Here is a 3,841-nt window from a genome sequence, read left to right as displayed (position 1 = left end):
CCATTGGACATGCAAACTTTATATGCCCCAGTACAGGGGAACGCCAGGGCCAAAAAATGGGAATGGATGGGTAGGGAAGTGGGGGGAGGGTATGGGGAACTTTTGGGATAGCATGGAAATGTAATTGAGGAAAATACGTAATAAAAAAAATATTTAAAAAAAAGAAACAAGAAGGTAGAAGAAATGGCTCTTGTATTTCTTCTGCTTTAAACTTTCTACAAAAGTTAAATCCATGCATTTACTAATTAATTTTTTTCTTTTTCTTTTTTTTTCTGGCTTTTTTCTTTTACAGTTCATATTTTATCTTCCCCCCAACCACCCTCCTATTGTTCCACATCCCATACCTACTCCCCACAGACCTTGTCTCCATGTGGAAGTCCCCACCCCCCAACCCACCTGACCTCTAAACTTCCTGGGGTCTCCAGTCTCTTGAGGGTTAGGTGCATCATGTCTGAATGAACACAGACCTGGCAGTCCTCTACTGTATGTATGTTGGGGGCCTCATATCAGCTGGTGTTTGCTGCCTGTTTGGTGGTTCAGTATTTGAGATATCACAGAGATCCAGATTAATTGAGACTGCTGGTCCTCTTACAGGATTGCCCTACTTATCAGCTTCTTTCAGCCTTCCCTAATTCAACAACAGGGGTAAGCTGCTTCTTTCCATTGGTTGGGTACAAATATCTGCCATCTGACTTTTCCAGCTGCTTGTTGGGTCCTTTGGAGGGCAGTCATGATAGATCCCTTTTGTGAGTGCTCCAGAGCCCCAGTAATATTGTCAGGCCTTGGGACCTCCCCTTGAGTCCCACTTTTTGGCTTGTGACTGGACCTTTCTTTTCTTCTTTTCCTCTTCTCCATTTCCATTCCTGTAATTCTTTCAGACAGGAACAATTATAGCAGAGATGTTTCTGTGGGATGGCACCCCCTTCCCTCACTTGATGTCCTGTCTTCCTGCTGGAAGTGGGCTCTATAAGTTCCCTTTCCCTAGTGTTGGGAATTTTGTCCAAAATCCCTCCCTTTGAGTCTGAAGAGTCTCTCACCTCCCAGGTCTCTGGTGCATTCTGGAGGGTCCATCCAACCCCCTATTTCTGTTTTACATTCTTTCTGCTGGTCCTCAGAGATTCAGTCCTTTTCCCTTACCCAATACCAGATCAGGGTCCCCNCTTCCCCCCCCTCNCCCCCCCCCCCCCCGCATCGACTTTCCCTCCCAGGTCCCTCCCTCCCTCCCCACTTGTGATTGTTTTCTTCTCTCTCCCAAGTGCCACTGAGGTATCCTCACTTGGGCAATTCAGCTTCATGACATTTTGAGTTCTGTAGACTGTATCTTGGTTATTCTTTTTTTTTTTTTGGCTAATATTCACTTATTAGTGAGTACATACCTTTTGGATCTGAGTTACCTCACTCATGATGATATTTTCTAGACACCCCTTCATGTCAAAAGTATTGGAGAGATCAGGAATTCAAGGCACATACCTAAACATAATAGAAGCAATTTACTGCAAACCACCAGCTAATATCAAATTAAATGGAGACATACATGAAGCAATTCCTTTGAAATTGGTAACAAAAATGCTCACTCTCCCCATATCTACTTAATATTTTACTAGAAGTGTGAGATAGAAGAATAAGACAACAAAAAAGATCAAGGGGATACAAATTGGTAAAGAAAAAAATAAAGCTATCACTATTTGGAGATGGTATGATAGCATACATAAGCAACCCCAAAAATTCTACCAGAGAACTCCAGCTGATAAACAACTTCAGCAAAGTGGCCAAATATAAAATTAACTTAAATAAATCAATAGCTTTTCTTTATACAAATAATAAACAGGATGAGAAAGAAATTAGGGAAATAACTCCCTTTACAATAGCCACAAATAATATAAAATATTTTGGGGTAACTCTAACAAAACAAGTGAAAGATCTTTCTGACAATAACTTCAAGTCTCTCAAAAAAGAAATTGAAGATCACAGAAAATGGAGAGATCTCCCATGCTCATCGATTGGCAGAATTAACATACTTAAAATGGCCATCCTACCAAAGGCAATTTGTAGATTAAATGCAATCCCAATCAAAATCCCGATACAATTTTTCAAGGACATGGAAAGAGCAATTCTCAAATTCATCTGGAATGGCAAAAAAAGACAGAATAGCGAAAACAATTCTTACCAATAATAGAACAGCTGTTGGAATCACCATTCCTGACCTCAAGCTATACTACAGAACAATAGTGATAAGAACTGAATGTTGTGTTGTATGAAAGGAGAGAAGGTTAGCACTCCCCTTGACAAGGATGGAATAGGCCCTGCTTAATGAAACACATGTTTTCGAGATGGAAAAGCAAAAGATACTGGGTTCTTATCTGCCAACTAACTTTTACATTTCTTTTTTAAAAAGTTACAGGTTTGTTGCTATACATAATTTAAAAAGTTATCCATGACAACCTATTCTGTATATCTTAGCAGAAACTTGGAGGGGGTACAATTAAAGATGGAAAATTTTCAAGTCAGAGAAATAAACTTAAAGAGATTTAGAAAATGGTATGTTCAAAGACAAAGCAGCAATCTGGAAAATGTCTGAATGTTCTGGATAGCTTAGATAGTGTATAACGTATAAAGGAGTAGGTAGGTATACTAGAAGAGAATTAAGGCTGAACATTAGACTGAAGAAAATAAAAAAAAAATGTAGGAAAGTCTCTGTGTTCTTATGTTATAAATAGCCTTCATTGAAATGGAGCAAAAGAAAGGGGAAGAGGGCAGAAGTTATAGAAAGAAGGCTGAGAGTCTATAGAGATAGAGAAAGATGACAATGCTAAATCAATTAAGTAATTATTTTATGTTTGGATTACCAGTGAGAGAAACCAAGCATCCTTCTCTGCTCAGGTCATTGGTAAGCTTTTGGGTAGCCATGGGTTTATAGTTGTAGCTACTATCCTCTGAACTTCGTTGTGCTCACTCCTGGGAGAAGTTTAGCATCTCTTTCTCTACATATTTCTTGGCTGGTAAGAGATGATGAACCCATTTTGTTACGTCTGCCACGCAATTTCGTATTTACAAAGCCTTTTCCCATATGCTATTATTATTCCACACCTGGCTGGGTCTGTCTTATAATGGCAGAGACCAGCCAAAATATCTATCAATTTCCCTTTTGCCTGCAGGAGGAGTTAAAATATGACCATGAAGACTGCCTGCTGAGACAATCAAAACGAATATTTACTTAGGCTAGTAATGATCAATGTCTTCTGAGTAATATGGAAATTGAGTTCAACACACAGAATAAAGCCGAGGCTCTGGAACTAAGTGAAACAGCATTGCCTAATGTACTCCCTGGCATAATTGCTTGTCTTTTTCTCTGCAATTTTCACAACACAGGGATCGTTTATGTGCACTTATACATTTTACTGTTGACTGCATGACTGTACAACACATTTGGGAGAAAGGAAGTCACAGTAACACGAATTCATCAAACATCCACAACTGCTTCTCTTTAACAGCCTCAAAGGAGAGACGCAGCATCAAGCCCACTTATAAGTTGTCAGAAACCGTCAAAGACAAAGCCTAGAATCTAGAATCTTGCTTGAATGCATTCCTTGCCTTCACTAGCAACTCTTCTGGGCACTTAGCAAATTACTAACTAAAATTCCTACCAGAGGGAAAAGGACAGAGTGCAAAGTGTTATCATTAACCTGCCTCACAAACGAGTTAAAGAACTCTGTATGGAAAGTGCTGTTAGCTATCTCACACTGAAACCCCAGACCTAGTAGAAAATGCCACTTTGTAAATCTGATTTGAGCATCTCTTTGGAGGTTGTTACACCCATGGATTTTCTAAATTCTATTAAATC

At 39.4% G+C, this 3,841-nt stretch overlaps 1 pseudogene; it reads left to right on the top strand.

Annotated features, from left to right (window-relative positions):
- The first annotated feature begins 2,247 nt into the window (after nucleotides 1-2,247).
- LOC115031849 lies at nucleotides 2,248-2,388 on the top strand (annotated as a pseudogene).
- The last annotated feature ends 1,453 nt before the right edge of the window (nucleotides 2,389-3,841 follow it).

Source organism: Mus caroli, chromosome 8 (assembly GCF_900094665.2).
Source record: "Mus caroli chromosome 8, CAROLI_EIJ_v1.1, whole genome shotgun sequence".
NCBI lineage: Eukaryota > Metazoa > Chordata > Mammalia > Rodentia > Muridae > Mus > Mus caroli.
This window is presented reverse-complemented; position numbering and strand designations above follow the sequence as displayed.